Raw genomic sequence first — 19,469 nt, 5'->3', positions numbered from 1 at the left:
TTGATTCTGCAGAAAGAGAGACACACCAGTGGGAAAGGCACATGAAAGATGAGTTGGCAGCTTCGCAGCCCGTTTCCATTTCAAATAGTACAACAGAAGTTACATATAGAATATCCGTGTTCTGAAAAATAACTTTTAAAGGGATTCAAAACTTTGATGACAAACCTTAGCAAGTTGGACTAGTAGGATACGCGGGTTTAGTTTATAGGTGTACAGCTATTTATCTAGACGTTAAAAATGATTCATTTATTATAAGGATAGCCCTACATCTACATATTATGACCAATTCTTTTCACTGTCTTAGAATATCATAGATGAAGTAAGCTTAGATAAATTTTTATCTTTCTTTGCTTTGCTTTAGTGATCCCACACTATTGACAACTTTCCAAATTATGCAGACAGCTTAAAAAATGAAAGAACAGATGCAGACTGATGCTGGAAACAAATGAGCTACATAAAATAATTAAGATAGTGTGAAAATAAATGCAAAAAATATTGCCTAGGAAAACCGCGCAGTACATAGACCCTGACACGCGCTTGTACCGACAACTAAGAAAGGCTGCAGGAGAACTGCTGACTGCTCTAAGGGGACTGGATTCCAGACCAGAAGATATTCTGCAGATTCATATTTGACGATAATATATACAAACCCAGTTAGGGGGAAAATACATGTAAGATGACTTTGCAGCTGAATGGGCTAAACTATTTTAATGCCTTTCTGGGTCTTTTTTTCTGGACACTGGGCCCCACGGATTTAATCACATGTGTAACGCAAGAAGGATTCGGTCCACAGACAGTAAACTAATCTTTATAGCATGGAAAAAAAAATTCAAAGAGAGCCAAATCTATGCAGATTTACAGCAAGGATTCATAATTATTCTAGTGTCAATTTAAATTTCACAGCTTTATTAGATGAAGTAAAAAGTGGTGTTTGGTTTTGGAAGGCACCTTTTTTTTTTTTTTCTTCCACCATTTCAACAACCCTTTGGAAACAACTTCCCTGGTGTGGCTCTGATGGTTTTAAATATTAAAAGTAATACATACAACATATATGTAACTTTGTTTTTCAGGATTCACTAGACAAGGGAGAATAAAATCCTTGTTCTCAGTCATTCCGTTAACTATAGAAATTATTAGCCTATGTAACAGTGACCAAATAAAAAGAGGTAGTGACTTTATTTAGGAAGAAATTACAAGTCTCTACTGGATCTTACCATCCCCTAAATTTTAAGAACGTAAAACATTGAAGAATCCAGGCTAAGGAGTAAACAGGAATAAGGGGTGCTGATGGTCAGAACAGAAAACTGAATGTTAGAAGTACCCTCAGGTTCTCGTTCCAGCATAGCCGTTGACCCCTGCAATCTCAGTGTCCACTGGAACAGGGAGCGAGCAGGTATACAATACCTAAAGCTGAAAGCAAATGGGGTGTGTTTTGGTTTTTATTAAAGATTTACCATTAGTTTGATGCTCCCTTGTCAAAGCATCCCAAACTCTTTGTGTTCCAAGTCAATTTCCCATTAAAATACTGCAAAAAGACCAATTTTGCTTTAGGGAAATGACATCACGAGAAGTAAAGTTTGCATCCTTCTTGCTGAGCTGAATTTCACTTACAGAAAATTTCAAATTGCATGACTTGAAACTTTGAAACCAAGGAACTGGCGCAGATACCATAGTTTTCCTGGACATATTCCTGGAAACCTGAGCTACGAAGAATGCAGGGTTAAATTCTAGTGGGTGCCCCTTTGCATCCTATGACTAGGAACCACCTGTAAATGCTTGCTGGAAATATATAGTTATAATATACCTAAATCCACAATTGTAGGAATTCAGGGAACTATCCGGTAGTCCTTGCCCTCATGAGCAGGGTTGTCACTCTAGCCACACCTTCCTGTCCCCTTTGCTTTAACAATCAGTGACTCTTTGTGTCATAGCACAGAGCTAAAAACCTTTTTGGGAGCTGAATAACCCAAATTCTGATTTATGATTGCACATATAAGACACAGAAAAAAAAAACAGTATATGCAGAAATTAAACCCCCAAACCAAGCACAATTTTAATATCGATACCTTATCACGGTAAGTAAGGGTCCTGCAAGTGCTCATTGCTAAGCTCTTGAGCTCTATAACTCAGGGCAAGGGTGGGACTGCTTGCGATAAGAGCCAAAGCGCCCGTACGTGCTGGGCTGTTAGTGCGTTCTTGGAGACCTAAGCCTGCAGTCACTCCCCCAGAAGAATCGTGTTAGAAGTACCTGGAAATCTCTGTCGAGACTGTGGCTCTCACAGGTTTATCAATTTTTCCTACAAAATTTACAATCTAAAGCTGAGGTAAGTCTGTGGTCTAGAAAGTACACTATAACTCATCCCCTGGGAGGCAGGTCCAGTTGCTGCGTACAGCCACTCCGGAGAACTTCCATTTTGGCACCACAAAATCCTCAAGACTCAGCAGGCAGCGGTGGCCAAAGGGGCCACTTGGATTATTGCCGTTCCAGTCCTCCCAGTGCCTTCTTCCCAAAGCAGCTGTGACGGCAGAGCTGTGCACCCTGCCTGGAAAAAGTCTTTTTGGTATTTGGGGAGGAATAATCTTTTGCTTTTCAAAATGAAGTCTCTTTTTATTACTGAGCTTCCTGAAATTATTTTTCTTCTCTTTATTTGACATGGTGCACGTGGCCATTACTGAGCAGCACTGAGCCTCCCACTGTCGCTGCAAGGTCTTCAGCTGCCATTTCAGAAACAAAGAGGAAATATATTCCCCACCCCTGCACATTCCCACAAGACAGCAAGTTTCATACAGAGCATCAAACGCACCATGGGGAAGGTCATTCTTCCCATCTGTACCCAACCAGTTTAGCCATTGCCTCACATCCCCAGTATCTCATTTTTTGGAGGTCTGTGCAGCTAACAGTGGGTCAACCTGTCCTAGGGCTCACAGCATAAAGACAGAAATCTTAGAAAGGCGGTCCCATCCTGTAACTAGCATAGGATGCTCTGTGTTTAGGTTGGGAGACAAAAACTCTGCATAGCAGAACCACAGTATTGAGGTCTGTGCTAGGAGTAACCAACCCACTCCCTAGCACAGAGACGGACACAAAGAGGCAGGCTTCCTCCTGCACCAGGGTAATGAAGATGTGTCACTCAGCCCTGCTGGCAAGAAAGCTGTCTTTATTTCCAATCCTGGTACCAGTAACAAAAGTGTGACATGCTGGAGTGCTGGCACGGGTCACAGATACAAAAGGTCATGATCCTGTCAGCAGCAAGGGTCAGCATCCATCGAGTCCCGGCAACCACAGATACAGCTCAACATTGCTCTCGCTCTAGCAAACCTACTCGAACCCAACTGGTAGCACTTTTATGTCACCTTTGGGTTCCCCTCACAGCACTCTTCACAACTACGCAGTGTAACTGTTTATCGTAAATAAAAGTCTGCCATTCTTTGCCTCTGAGCAGGACAGTGAGGGAAGGGAGTTTTAACACTCCCAATGACAAAATACACCCCTGGAGGGGCACATGGCTGCATATGGCAGGGGCAGAGCCTGTAAACCTTCTAGGGAGCTGGAGGAGGTATCAAAAGACTAAACCGTGAGAAGAGAGGTAGGACTCCTTTCCCTGGCAACATTAAACAAACCTCTTCTGCTCCTCACTGTGTATTGGAGCATTCAACACAGTGTTGAATATCTCCAAGCACCCCTGAAATACTAGTCACAACTGCATCATCCTTCACTTTCGGCCCCTCCAGAATTTAAGTGCTCTCCAAGTAGAACGTCATGACCAAAGATGAGAGGAACTGTTCCGGGATTACACAAGATGTCCAGGCTAATGATATCTTGCAGGAAGTTCTATTGTATATATCAGGATAGGCGAGACCTGCATTGCTTGCATGAACAGGAAGGAGGACTAAGCCTCCATTGGCCCCTAAAGGAGACAACTGCCCTAGGGACTGGGTCAGACGAGAAGCACACCCAGAGAAAAGTCAGCACTAGGAGCACCAACTTACACTTCTGCTTTCTGCCCTCTGTACCCTGGTCAGATGCAGGACAATAGCTAGGGGCAGCCACTCCAGCAGACTTTGATTTTTATCTCCCTTGGTACAAGACAGCAAATAGGCAGGAACTGTGCCGTGCACCCCAGGCTACCTCACACGTCCTCTATTGCCACGGACCAGAGTGGAAAGCACGGTTTGGCTCTGCACATTTTCTCATACCCCCCTCATAACATAAGGAGAGCACAGTGTGTGTTCCCCCCGCCCCAGCAGACGATTTCTAAATGATGCTATGCCTGTGCCATTTCCACAGCTCATCTGAAATCAGCCTAATCTTATATACAGAGGATACAGCCCAGATGGTGGTGCTCACAGCTGTGCACGTCTGACATGAAGGTGAGTAAGCTTAGATTTGTGAGCAAGCCACCCAGCTGGCAGGTCTGTCTGGGGGATTGCTTCGGAGCGCGTGAGGGAGAAGCCCACACACCGTGAGCAGATTTGGTCATCCTTATGATTACCTCCTGGGCACAGACAAGCTTCTTCTATGTTAGACAGGCAGAGGTAACTTTTTAGGAAAATTTTACACATGCTGCTCCAGGCAATATCTTTTGGCCTGGAACAGCACAATCCATAGGACTTCAAAGCCACCAGTGCACTCAAAGAGGGTGTAAAAGCTACCACAAAAGAGAGCAGAGGAACACGAGCATCTCTTCAAACACAGGGCTGTGTGCAGTACAATGTCAGTCAGATGGAAATAAAAAGCTAGTGGTGCTTAGAGACAGTAACAAGGACTAGAATGCAGTCCCTAGGACTCGTGTATCCAGTGGAAGAGGCAGATCCCTCCAAAGGGCTATTCACATCATGGATGCTTGGCACACCCAGAAGAGCTGCGCTGACGAATAGGAAACCCAAGACGCCAAGCCTCCCACTCCAAGTGCCACAAATCCCCCATGAGTGGCAAGAACTGCATTCTCTTTCCTGCCTGAAAGATATTAAGAGTCTTCTGGGTGATAACAAAAGCAATAAATGAAAATAAACAATGGATCCTGTTTAAGGTGCAGGAATCAAGAACCATGTCATGCATCAGTCTACATCATGATAACCAAGCAAGGAAAGCAGGGCAGAAGATGGTATGTGTTTCAGCTTCCATAAAGGTACTGGGAAAGAAGAGGACCCCCCCTTTAGTATGGGGAAGAGAGACCTACCCAGCACCCTGAAACTACAGATCAGTCTAAAGTTTCCAAGAGCAGCACTCCCTCACCTTGGATTAAAGAAATAAAAAAGTAGGCGTATAATTATGTATCATTGCCATTCATTTTGATGTGGCATATCTGCCCATTTCTGCTAGGTGTGCTATTTTATTTCTCTTGGTTTAGCCAGTAAAACATATGTAAAGCACATTTATATACTAAAAAGACTAATCAAAACAAAAAAGGGATCCCAAAGCCTGCTGGAAAGAGACTCTTTACCCACAATGTGAAAGAATTAATCATGGACACAGTGACTTTACCTTACTAAAAGTAGAACAAAAGCCATAGTGGCCCATATTCCGAAAAAAACATAATACCTGTACTTTTCCAGTACAAAACTAAGCCTAGCTACAAGTACACAGTGCCCCCCAAAGAACAGAGACTTCACAGCACCTTTACTTATTAGTGGAAGAGGAAAAAAAAAAAAAAAAAAAGTTTCTCGATTGCTTTCGAAAACAGGACTTTTATACTCTTTTTCTGCAGGTTAACATATGATAAGGGAACTCTGCCCTCAGGGACACCACTTTTCCTGAAGGGCATGCCCACTTTTCTCAAAGGGTATAAACTATGAACAGCAGATGTGTATCTTTTTCCAAACACCCCTGTTTTCCATTGCCAGCCATGAAAAATTACACGCAATGAAATTAGCAGCGCTGAGAAAATTTGCGCACATTCTCAATTTGTCTGGGTTTGAGAAAAATCAGTGCATTTGCTCAAAACAATTGCACTGTACACACTCCTCCTTTGTAAATTTGGCTTTATTTTGAGTATTGTTTTCCAGGCAGAAAAGATGGTGCCATCATTTACTTTTGCAATGGAGTTACAAATTGCGCAGCTGCTGGTACGGGCATTTTGAGGGTGAGGCATATTCCTTGGCCTTGGTTCTCCTCTCACTTAGACTAGGGTAAACTAAGTGTCAGCCTAATCAAATCAATATTCTCCGACACATCCTATTGTTGCAGCAATGTGAGAACCAGGGCCCTTTGTGCTCTGATGTTAATAAAGTATTCAGCTTCAGCAGTTTGTCTCAGGCAACGAGCAAAGTTTAGGTCTCGGTGATTAACTTGGGCTCAAATGAAAAACACAACTTCAGTGGGCAGAGTCCATTTAAATCCCACACATGCCCATGTTTGCAAAGAATACTTTCAATCTTCACTTAGGTCTCCTGTTCAGCTGTGGCTGCTGTAGCAGAATTCAACACTTACAGCTTCTTCTCCGTGGCCACGTCCCATGGGATGCATTGTGGTTTAACCCCAGCCAGCAACTAGGACCACGCAGACACGCGTTCGCTTCTCCCCGGCTCACAAAGTGGGATGGGAAGAAGAATTGGAAAAGTAAGGAAAACTTGTGGGTTGAGATAAAGACAGTTTAATAAGCAAAGGTCATGCACACAAGCAAAGCAAAACACGGAATTCATTCACTACTACGCGTCGGCAGGCAGGAGTTCAGCCGTCTCCAGGGAAACAGGGCTTCATCATGCATAAATGTTACTTGGAAAGACAAAACACCATAACTCCGAACATCCCCTCCTTCCTTCTTCTTCCTCCAGCTTTATATACCGAATATGATATCATAAGGTATGGAATAACCCTTTGTTCAGTCGGGATCAGCTGTCCCAGATGTATCCACTCCCAACTTTTTGTGCTCTCCCAACCTACTTGTTGGTGGGGCAGTGTGAGGAGCAGAAAAAGGCTTGACTGCTTAGCAACAACTAAAAACATTAGTGTGTTCTCAACATTATTCTCATCCTAAATCCAAAACATAGCACTACACCAGCTGCTAGTAAGAAAGTTAACTCTACCCCAGACGAAAGCAGGGCAGGATGGCAAGCCATGGAGAGAGGAAGGCACCTCAGGCAACTGAGGGCTGTGCTTACTCAATAAAATCAAGTAGAGATAGTTGGTAGGCTGCTGGCAAGAACATTCCACTGGTATTTGCTTCAAACAGTGAATCTATAACTGTCCCCATTTTATCCATGCAGCACATGCATAAGGGGAAGAGCTTGAACACAGTCACCATTTTCCAGCCTATTCACGCTCTATCTTATTGTCGTATATATCCTTGTATCTCCTCCAGACCCAAGAAGCTCTAACCAGTTCAGGCCACACTGCATGCCTACAGAGAGGACCAGACCTCTGCTTTTGTATGGTAATGGGCTTCAGTTCCAAGCTGGTGAAAAACAGAATGATAGAAAGCAAGGAGTATCGCTCCCTTTTTAAAGGCAGGAAACAAGGTACTGAAGAGATCCGTGTAGATCCAGCTTAGATCCACACAGGCATTCGGACATTCAGCTCATATTTACACAGTTAATAAGTCCCCCATCATTTAAAATTTCAATCCAGTGTAGACCTGGCTCTAAGTGACTTCCATAACATCATGCAGGCAGTGTCTGGCAGAGCCAAGAAAGGAAGCCAGAAGTTCTCCATCTTGGTCTGATCAAGAGGGGAGACCTCCTACTGAAACACCGGCTGTGTGGGCAGCTCACAGAAGGCTGCCAGCACATAGCTTCGCTCAGAGCAAGAGAGCAGGGCAAGCTGGAGGGTGGCAAGAGGGCGAGGAAGGCCTGTGTTAGGCGGGAAGAAGCTATGACGCTGTAGGGGGCATAGAGAAAACAAGCAGCAGGGTGCATGGCAAAAGACTGGAAGACAAGACTTGTTAGATACCTCAGCAGAGGAATGAGATGGTGGAAAATGGGAGAGACGACAGCACCCAGCCTCTGCTTTCACACTCCTATTGCTGTTACATGCAGAGGGCAGAGCTGCGCTGTCCCAGCTGAGAACAAATTAACCAGTCGCAGCTCTGTGCCACGCTCTGAGCACACACGTGCTGTGCAAGTGCTACGCGCACGAGTAAACATTGCTTTAAATTGAGATCTCGGGTGCCCTGCATCACAGCCTGTCAGCTTGTGCGGTGCAACGGCAGAGCCATCACCTAGAAGGCCACTAGAGCAGAGTGTGGCTGTACCAAAGTAATACAGCGATTCTGTGGAAGGAGCTACACGTCAGTCACAGAACATCCCTCCTTTGATCCTCCAGCCATGCAATCCCTCTGGACAGAACAGGCCTTCACCACTTCCTTGGAAAAGGCAAATTTCTGTCGTTGCCACTGACAAGGACACTATAGGAAAGAGGAGCAGGCACGGCAGACCGCGTCGCAACAGCTGTCCCAGGCATTTTTCTGAGCCAAAATCTCTGCCTGCCCTGGGGTTTATCCAGTGGAAGGAAGGGTAACTGCAACATCTGCCTCAAAAGAAATGAAAGAGTTAGAAGAGAATAGGAAGTAAATGAAAGAACATTAGCAATATAGCTTATGTAATACCATGGACCAAATTTGAAAACTGGATATAGCAGCACGCTGGGTCCCTAACGTTCATCTAGCAGCACGTACTGCCAAGCCATCTTGTCCCAAAGCTGAGAGGGGTGTCACTGAAACGATGACTGTTCCTATTGCAACACTGCCTAATAATCTTAGGCAGGATTCAAGTTTCTATGAGGTGATCCTTCCGCTTACACCACAGTGGCAGGTTATGGGAGAGATTTGTGCCGGTGGGATCTCCAGGCACACTACAATTGTGCACAGGCAGGACTCCACACCAGCAATCCTAGGGAAGCATGAGCCCCAGCACGAGTTTCTCTGAGGGATGCAACATTTAGTGCCATAGTGGAATGTCTTTCCCTGGCTCCTCTCATATGCAAAGAGAGGGATAATGGGTTTTTTGCTAACTATCCAGCATGACATTTGCTCCTCTCATAATCTAGACACACCCAGCTTCCTCTTAAAGCTCTGGGTAATGTCCTCTGACAGCCAACTTCCTGCAGCAGCTTCATTTAAATTAAATATATATATATATATTATTTAAAAAAAAAAAAATAGGACCAGTACAGAAGCCTCCCTGCTATGTGTTTTGAAACTGCATCTCATTTTACACTTCCTATCCTGCAATATTCCCAGTATGTCTCAATCATCTGTATCGACAAAGTAGCACGACAGAACTTCGCCAGGGGACACTATCGGGGGCAGTCAGGGCTTTGAACTGCAGACAGCGATACTGTTTGTCTATATAAGCTAAAACACTGGCATAACACATGATGAGGTAACTACAGAAGTATACAGGGAAGAGGAGTCACAGCTCATGTTTCTCACAGTTCCAGTCTCCGGTTCCTCTGCACTTCAAAACGACTTTGCTTCCAAGAGATTAAATCCCTGTGCTTTGCTATGCGAGTGGTGTAGCCACAGAGCTACATGTGGCAAAATTGAGGCTGATGCAGAAGGTAGCTTTCTGCTTTAAACACATGGTATGAAATCTACTTTGGCCTGCTCTTTGGTCAGAAGGTGAAATGGAAAGTGCTAAGTTTATTTCTCTAGGCAGCAGTCACTCTTACCTGAAAAAGCTACTTTGTGACCTTCTGGCTCTCTCATGATCGGGGTTCACCAAATACTGATTAAAATATCTGAACTCCTGAGTGGCTCCAATTTCTCTTTGTCCCTTCCCTTTCCAGAATGACTAATGTTCACCTTCTGTGACAAGCTCTGAATTCCTGAAGTTTAGTGTAACCTCCAGCTTATTATCCTACTTTTTTTCCTATTAAGACAGATGAAAATCACAAAAAGTCAACTTTTCTCTCATTCCTTCAAGAACAATTCACAGCAATTGACCACCAAGTGCCAGCTGTATGAAGTACACTGATCAATTAAAAATACTTGATGCTGGGGGAATAATTCCATCTTTTCCCCATTCAGTCCTTCTATTTTTTTTTTAAGTCCTTTTTTAAAATGCTCTTAATTATCTCCCTCTGATTCTGTTTCAGGAGGAATGGAAACACGGTACTAATATAATGTTCCTACTGGGTTTCTGGAATTCTTCTTTAGTAAGTCATGGTATCTCCTCGGATACCACTTCCTCAGACAAGCCATAGAGTGCCACAGAAGACTGCAATGCTCCTGTGTCTTTTTGCAGTGGCAAAAGTGGACACAAGAATTGCTTTCAGATACCTTGAATAACTGCTGTAAGGAAGTACTGCTCATCTTCTTTAGCAACATCAATGGGAACCTAGTAATGCAAGAAGGTCACAGATTTCCAGGGATATAAAGCATGTTCTTTGACATCATGCATGCCCTGTACCACTGTATTCCTGGTTTATGTTACACCACAAAAAATTAGCATGGGGATGCCCATGCGATACACATTCAGAGTATCCCTCTCAAAGAAGATCTCACAGCTGGCTTGATAAAATAGGGGTCTCCGGAGACAACACATAAAAAAAAAAAAAAAAAAAAAAAACAAAAAGCAGTCTTCGAAAGGTTGCATTTTTTCATATTAAAGATTGAAAAGACACATCTTTGAGATCATTTGGCCAAGCATTCATTACATTTTTCTGTAAATAAACTTATTCTTTCACGAAACTCTCTAGATTATCATACGCTATCTTTTATTAAGGTAGCACCATTACCACATTCTTCTCATTTCTAATACTCAGTCTCACAAGCCATTAAGAGCAATTCCCAATGCTGCAAGTTTAGATACCAATGATGTAAACCAGCCACTAGTGGCTTACGGTTAATATCTTTATTATTTTCAGCCACAAAGATAAATTCCGTAAACAAAAGATAATCAATGAACTTTTTCTAAGAACAAATATGGAAAGAGTTATGCCTGCCTTTGCAGAAGTCTTTTCACCACTGTTAAATGTTTTTGGGTAAAGGAAAGGCATGTCCTTGCCAGCATCTACCACATATGATATTATAACCATCAAGATAAACATCGATACGCCTCGAGTCAGAGCTGCTTCTGAGTGTCAGAATGCACGCGCGAATTCCTAACTAATAGCTATTGTTTGGATTCATTAGAAGAAATATCATGAGTTTGACTTTTTCCAAAACTTAGCACACTAGAACACCACACGCCAAAAAAAAAAAAAAAAAATCATAGTTGATAGGTTCTCTAAGTGGCCTTAGTTTTTAAAGAGACTTTAAATTGATTGTGGGTCAGAAACATATTCCTGCATTAGGTTGCCATCTTGTAGTGTTCAAAGCACAGCTCATATACTCCATATTTGACTGGAAAAAAAAAAAAAAATGACACTTGCCTCATTTAGCTTGGCTTCTGAGCAGTTATATGCAATTGAATGCTTCCTCAGAATCACAAGGAGTTTCCTTACACAGATGCTTGCAATGAAAATATCAAAGAAACAAACAGCTTGCCCAAGTCCCTGCAGTGTCCGATTGGTGACACTTCCCATTTCTGAGCAGATGATGGATAAATTCACCAGCCTTCGGTGAGATACCAGACCCGTCTCTGACAGACCCTGAACCAGAACATGAACCAATTAAGCTGCTGATTGCATAACTAGGCAGTGGAATAGCTATACACATCAGAACGTATAACTCTATATTTCAAAATATTGTCATCCTGCTTCCAGCATATGTCAGGAACTCATAAAATGACAGTGAGAGGATTTGCTCGTTCTCCTCCACCCACATAAGCAGGGCTTTACTCCTCGGCTTGCAATGTGCTCAGCTGCAGAATCCCGCAGGCATTGATTGTGCTCAGCACACGTCTGAAGCCGTGACGAGCTGTCATGAAATACCAGCAAGCAAAACCTAAGCAAAAGCAAAGAAGCTGTACTCTCCCTCGCAGTGGATGTGAACTATTTCATCCCCTACCCGCGGCAGAGGCACGTTGAGCATTAAAGATTTGCACAATGCTATCAGGAGGGAAAATTCTATTCAAACACTTCTCTGGGCTGGTTGACATCCCAAAAGTCTGTTTTTCATGAGAAGTTCCAACATTTCAGGATTATCCTTGAGTTCATCATTTGCTTGGAAAGAAGAAAAAATTTCCAATGAAATGACATTTCAGATGTACCTTCTCTTGACAACGTCAAAGGACATCCTTTGTAATAAAAAGTTCAATGTGGAATTAAAGTAAGAGTATCAGAAATAGAGATGAATGCTAGAACAAGATGCTTCAACTGCTTTCAAAATTTCTTCAATAATGTTTAACCAACAAGAGAGAAAGATGAACTCCTACAAAATACATTCCAGTGAAATTCAGAGAATATGTTAAAAAACCCAAAAAGACTGCAATGAAAGAACTTTTAGCTCCTGCAGTAATATTATTCATTCATTGGTTACTACCACAGTCTCTTTTTGAAACCCCCAAGGATATGTGAAGAAGCACAGAGAAATATCCAGAAAAGTGTTTAACTTAAGCTTTGTGGTACAGTGACCAATTTCCCTATTGCTTTTTCAACTTATCTTCCAGATTAGTTGTGATTGATTATAGAAATCATACGGTACAAGTTCTGTCTTACGAACATGGACTTCATATGCTCAGAAGGATTAACAAGAGACATTTTGATTCATTTTCTCCAAGGAAGAGAATATTAATTTATTTTTTTTTATAATCTTTCTGTCCAAATTCAATCAGGAAAATAAAAATATATTGGTGGCTACATACTGCAACAGTATGGGAAATTGGACCGTTTATTGTTTCAGGCCCAGGCCACCCAAGATTTGAGAGGATTTGGCAGCTTTCAGGATACATCACATGAGAGACTGGTGAAAACAGACAAACAAAGCAAAAACAACCCAGATGGCTGTGCTTCTCTCAGTTACAAGACAATCCCATCAGTGAGGCCTTTACTCACAGAGAAGCATTTTCATTTTAAAAAGGTAAGATATTTTTTAAATGCCCACTTTTCAGAAGTCTTCGCACTCATTACCAGAAATCATGTTTTCCTCACATTTTCTGTAATCAGATTTATATGAATTCTATTAAAAAATCTCAAAAAAAAACCCAACCCAAACAATTCCAACCTCACAAGACCTCTCTCCAGCCTCTTTTCTCTGTTTTTCTCTGAGATATAAATATCAGATGCAGGAATGTGCAAATGCAGAAAGTACATAATTTGTTGAGCTAGTCCAAATATTTGGATAGTTCAGTCATCAACCCATCTCTGAATTTTCTGGTATCATTAGTTTTACTATCTTGTTACATTGATTTTTCTGTTATTATAGGGCTGCACATTTTAGCTATATTTTATTCCCTCAGTTTTTCTTTAAGAATGAATCAATGTTCATCAAGAGAAGTACTGAAACAGAATATACCCTTTTCCATGGTACTCCCAGATAATAACCATTGACTTTCAATGGCAGTTTGCTTCCTTGGCTTCCACTCTGCTTCAGTGCATCCTCCCTGTTTAAAGTCACATACCTTTACAAGCATCCTTTCCCGCCACACTGCTACAGGCTGAGATCTAAACCATGGGCAACCTTTACAGGGCTGGAAGACCTGGAACACGGCATCAGAAAAAGATGGCATTTTGACTCAGTGTAATGAATTTGGCATGTGACCACATGCCATAAGCAATGCCTTACCCATAGCTATTTGTTCTGACACACAGATTTACCCATTCCTGATTATTTCTAAACAGTGCTGATTTATGCACAATGCTGCTTTCTAGTGAACATCATTACAGATCTTCATTTTTTTCCCTAGAAAAAAACTTGCCCAAACTGTGTGCTACAGTTGTTTCCATCCACACGTCCATAGATATGCTCTCTAAACTGAGTTTTCATTCATCCTCCTTTGTTGCTTTCCCTGGCTTTATAGCCTGTAAATATTCCCAAACAACCACTCTCTATGGAAACAGGAACATCAAGGTTCCCACTAACATAAATCATTCCTAATCTTTGTTTAGCTTGCATGGCAATCAGGGATATCACGTTTACATATAATATGGCCAGGCGTGCATGGATGGAAAAAGACATTTACAAAACCTTAGCACCTGTGAAGGCTGCAGAAGACATCTAGGCTACTGATATTAAACGACATCCTGTCCTTTATATTATTGTCATGGTGTGTGCAGCATGGGCACAGGAGTTAATCAGGGCCCTGGGATTTGTGGAAAGGTAGATGACGGGTGCAGATGGCCCAGTCATTAAGTCTTTATAAAGCAACCACAGTTGTCAAAAGCTGCTGTCCTTCTGCCTCAGACCCAAAGAATCTGCTGTCCTGCAGCCCTTGACTCAGTAATGACAAAGCTTCAAGGAAGAGCTAGAGGCTGGAGCAGGCTAAGCATGATCAATTCCCAGGGAAGACAATTTAAGAAAAAAAAGTCCTATAATGGCTGTTAAACCGTTACATAAAAGACCAGAAACTAAAAGAAATCAGGATGGAGAAGGAAGAGAAAGGAGTTGGCCACACTCCCTGGAGGGGCCTGTCAAGTGATAGGAATAAAATGAACCCAGGTGCAAAGCAGTATTTGCTTTTTCTATAGTTGTGCATCTACCGTGAACTGTGCCCCATGACTACAGCATACATGTGGTTTGAAAGTGCCTTTGCAAAATAACCACGTTTCTTGCTTTCACCATTCATCATGAATTCCCCACAGGACAAAACAATAATAAAAAAAAAAAAAATCAAAACAAAACAAAAAACCCCAAAACAGAGTAGAGATCTTGAGATGGCAGAAATGAGAGAGAGGAGGTTGTATGAAATCAGAGCAAACTACATATCAGCAACACAGATCCCCAGAAGGGAACTGGTGACGGATCCTGAACCCCAGAAACTTGCTGAAAGGCCATATATATATACACATGACCCAACAAATCTGAACATCACTCAGGATCAACAAGTTTAAAGGTCAATGGGCTGCTGAAGCTCAACATAGCAGCTAGATGTGTATCCCATTCTATGGAAGAGGTCCAGTAAGACTGTAGGTCAGCTACGGAGAACTAGCTAGCTATATAGTGTAGTGTAGTACAGTGTCTCTAGTGGATACAAGTGTTTCCAAATATAGCCTTAGACTTTACATATAATAAGAATAAATCAATCAAGTCAGGTCACTTCCAAACCCTTTCCTTTTTAATACAAGCATGCTCTATTTGTTAAAGTACATAAAAACACAGTATTTTATTCCTGCAGTTATCGCTACTAAGCCACTATGTCTTTCTCTTTCCACAAAGGTGCAAAGCCTTCACCTAAACCCTTTGAAGCACTTCACTCTGCCGCTTCTGTGTTGCAGGCTTCCTCTGGACACAACAAACACCTAAAAGACCCTTGCAGCCCAAACCAAACCAAGAATATTCTATATACAGCACTGTAAATGAAGACACACAGAAAGCACTATGCCTCAGATCACTGCAGTCCTTAACGAGGTGTCAAGTACATCAGACCTCACGCCTAGCCAAAGTCCACTTGCTCATAAACCAATTCTACCCCATGAATATTTTCTGCCTAGAGAATAGCAGCAGATCCTACAGCCAGCAGGCTTTGCTCAGCCAAGTAAACAGATAACAGTGGCCAGTAGGTCGACGGAGGTCATTCTCCCCCTCTACTCTGCACTGGTGAGGCCACAACTGGAATACTGTGTCCAGTTTTGGGCTCCCCAGTTCAAGAGGGACAGGGAACTGCTGGAGCGAGTCCAGCGAAGGGCAACTAAGATGATTAAGGGCTTGGAGCATCTGCCTTATGAGGAAAGGCTGAGAGAGCTGGGACTCTAGCCTGGAGAAGAGAAGGCTGAGGGGACACCTTACTATGGCATACAAGTATCTAAAGGGTGGGATGAAGGAGGACGGAGCCAGGCTCTTTTCAATGGTTCCCAGTGACAGGACGAGGGACAATGGGCACAAGTTGGAACATAGGAAGTTTCGTTCAAATACACGGAAAAACTTCTTTACGGTGAGGATGACAGAGCACTGGCACAGGCTGCCCAGGGAGGTTGTGGAGTCCCCTTCTCTGGAGATTTTCAAGGCCCACCTGGATGCAGTCCTGAGTAATGTGCTCTGGGCAATCCTGCTTTAGCAGGGGGGTTGGACTAGATGATCTCTCGAGGTCCCTTCCAACTCTGAAACTCCATGATTCCATGATAACATTGGAGAGTGGGGTTAATTCCCCCATAAAGGTTTTTGTGCTCCCCAAACATGCTAAGAGTAAGTTCATCTACAACAAGGGGTGTTCAAGGGAAGGGGTGAAGTGTTGCTAGTGTGCTATATTTCAGTGGGAACATGCACAAAATGGCAATTCTCAGATGAATTGCCACTTCACTCAGTGAAGCTTAAATTTTCATTTCCATTTAAAGTTGTTGGGTTTCCTCTGGGCTACAGCAGAATTAAACCTGACGTGCAGCATAGACGAGCAGAGTCCAGTCCCTGCTCTAATTAGCTGGGAGAAATCTGGGAAGAAAAACTGGGACCTGAAGGAGGGGAGCAAAGAATTGAACCAGCCTCTCCCACATCCCGGTACCTTAGCAACCCAGATTGTCTCCTCCAAACAGCACTTTTTGCCAAAATGGAAACGCTCCAAAATTTTGGTGCAAAATTGTTTTGTGCTGCAAGAGCCCAGTACATAACCAGAGGGGGGCACCAGGGTCAGAAGTATTGTGCATTTAGATTGTGTAGTGTAACATATAATTTATTTTTTTAAAAACAATGGCCATTTTCTTGCTCCACAGACGTTGATTGCTCAGCCCCAGACACCTATTCTGTGAGTTAGACACATGTTGTGAGCTGTTTATGCTGGTCACATCCTCTGTGTAAAACTTTTACGACTTTTTTAGCTTTTTATTGTTATGTATTTGGCTATCCTAGTGCTCAAGTGCGGCTGGCCCACCTTAGGCAGTGTAAATCAAGCGAGACAGTAGTGAGTGATGAAGGATTTTATAACTGAGGAACTGGCTGAACTCTTTCCCTGTTGTTTTAAGACATTTATATTCCCTCTTCTGAAGGTGTGGGATATTCCTAAGTGAAGGGAAAGCTGGAATTTTGTCTTCCCCTACCCCCAGTGTGTGGAGTCTCCCAAGATTATTTTCAGCTTTAACTCCTTCCTTATAAAACACGCACACAAACATGATAGCTGCTGACAAAAGTCTAATTCTCTAGATACAATACCCTCCTCCTGTTAAACCAACAGCAAATGCAAATTTTTAAGCTGACTCTAATTTTGAAGCTCACCTTGATGAGCATCTGTGATTTATAGGATTTTTCTGGTGGTCTTCCATCCAGACATTAGCCACACCAAAACCTCAATCAGCTTTCAGGAATAGATGCATCCTGCCCAGGCAAAGATCAGCGCTCTAAACACCTTCAATTTTATTGTGTCCCATCCACAATTTTTCATCCTCAATGCACTGCCTCCTCCTCTGTCACATCCAGACCTGTTTATATTCAGCACAGGTCCCAACAGGACTCCCCACAGTGCATGGAGGGGACTGGAGTTACACACCAGAGTTAGGACTTCACGAATTTAAATTTCTCCAGGGCATCATTCAGGCCTTACAAAGAGCCATCCTCTAGACTGAGCAAGTCTAGCTTTAAATAGAAGAAAAAAAGCAGGTTATTTATTCTGCTCAATGTCAACACCTATCCACGGCATCAAAATATCAACTAGTGGACCAACTTATTTTACTGTCTTGAACATACGGTGCTGAGAAGTATAGCCGTCTAAAAGGGATGAGGTATACTAAGAGGGCTGTCAAACCCACAGTAGGATTTTGAGTTCTACTGAACTTGGGGGTGAGCTGAACCCAAGGAGAGACAAATGCAAATCTTCCCACGATTAAAGAGCTACAGATTTTGGCGGGCAGCAGTTTCTGCATGGCTATACCTTATTCTCTTAAGTGGCTGCACAGTTTTTAACCGCACAGTGCAAGCTGCAAAGTGTCTGGCCAGAAAAACCTTTTTCACCCCCAAACTCTTCTTTATCATGTAGTAAACTGGGAAGGCTAGTTCCTGAATCAGTCTACTAATAATATATCATTTTTTTATGACCAATTTTAAATCAGCTGTTTATGAAACTGGAAGTTGTACAGAGAAAGAAAAAAGAAGATGAAAATCAAGCAGCAAGCTTTCATCTAGGCTGGGAGACATTTGCATTACTGGATCCTACAGATTTTTACCTCTTCCTATATTCTCCTGTGCCCTTAAAACAAGAAAGAATCACCGTATTCCTGCACAAGTAAACTCCTTACACTCAGAAGCAGTAGAGGAAGAAAGCCATACTTGCCTAGTGCAGTCATAGAAATAAACTAGGAAAACTCTAATATTAAACAATGTTCATACTCCTCACTCCTATAAATTTAAGATTTGGGCAAAACTGGGTCATTGTTTTCTTACTCCTCTCCTTCTCAGTTCATACACACAGGGGATTTTGCACATCCAGTTTCTATGAATAATCTGCTTGTTGTTGTAACCTTTCCTATGTGTCTAAATTCTGTCATTCACTCTTGCTAACCTAATTCTTCCAGATGTTTGGGGGTTTTTGCATTCTGGCAAGAAGGACTACTACAAAAGGGGCAATCATAAAACTTGTGGGCTTTTTTCCTTCTTTTTCATGTCAAACCAATTGTTGGGATCTTAATCTCTTTGGCTTTAATTTTCATTTCACAATTATGGGTAGTATTGCACCATGGAAATAATTACTTAAAAGGTTTAAGTCCTTTGCCCCTTACAAAATAACAAGCCTTCTTTATTTCCTAATTAGAAGAGTAAGGGAACGTTTATGAGTCTTCAAACAAAGTCTAGAAATTCCCAGAAGGAACTGTGCTGGAGAAATGGCCACTGTGGCACTTTGCAGAGAAATTATGTCATCTTTTGTGGTGGAGAGGGGAGAAGCAGGGCAGCTGAAAACCTCTTTGGACTCCCTAGCAAATAAAATACTCAGACTGTCTACTCTACCCCAAAACCTCCTCTCCCTCTCTAACCACAGCTCCTCTGCCACCGTCTCCCTATATATATTGTCCAGTGGTGTCAGAAGCTGCTGATGGGAAGGCAGAAATGGTCCGAGGGGCCCTAAGCCCTGGACTGTTTCCCCCCCCCCCCCCCCCTTCCTCAGGATTCACAGGCAAGAGCTAAAGCGTTCAAAATTGCAGATTGGTAGCGCAGAAAAATAGGCACGTAAAGTTGGTCTGTCTCACTCATCATCTTCCTGAAGGCAGAATCATCTCAGTGATTGAGCAAAGTCAGGGAATCAGAGACGACATTTTTACATACAGCTTCAGAAAAAAGACCCCAAAGATCCTTTTGCAGAATATGAGTATGAATTATTTCCCCGACATTAAATTTGGAAGCTCCCACTTGGAAATATATACAATTAAAAAAAAAAAAAAAAAAAACACACACACTAGCTTGTAAATTCTACTTCTATTTTGAAATTTCATGGAAAAATAACCTTGGTGGCAAATGCTGTTTGTACAACTTAGATGGAAAGGCAGAGGAAAAACAAGCCACCCATGGCTTTACAGC

At 42.5% G+C, this 19,469-nt stretch overlaps 1 protein-coding gene across 1 annotated transcript in view; it reads right to left on the bottom strand.

The window, feature by feature from the left end:
- CALD1 (caldesmon 1) overlaps positions 1 to 19,469 on the bottom strand; it is a 270,067-nt gene that overhangs the window by 203,205 nt on the left and 47,393 nt on the right. The window lies entirely within an intron of this gene.

The sequence above is a fragment of the Vanellus vanellus genome (genome assembly GCF_965231255.1).
Source record: "Vanellus vanellus genome assembly, chromosome: 1".
Classification (NCBI taxonomy): domain Eukaryota; kingdom Metazoa; phylum Chordata; class Aves; order Charadriiformes; family Charadriidae; genus Vanellus; species Vanellus vanellus.
The sequence above is the reverse complement of the archived record's forward strand: the minus strand, read 5'-3'. Positions and strand labels throughout refer to the sequence as shown.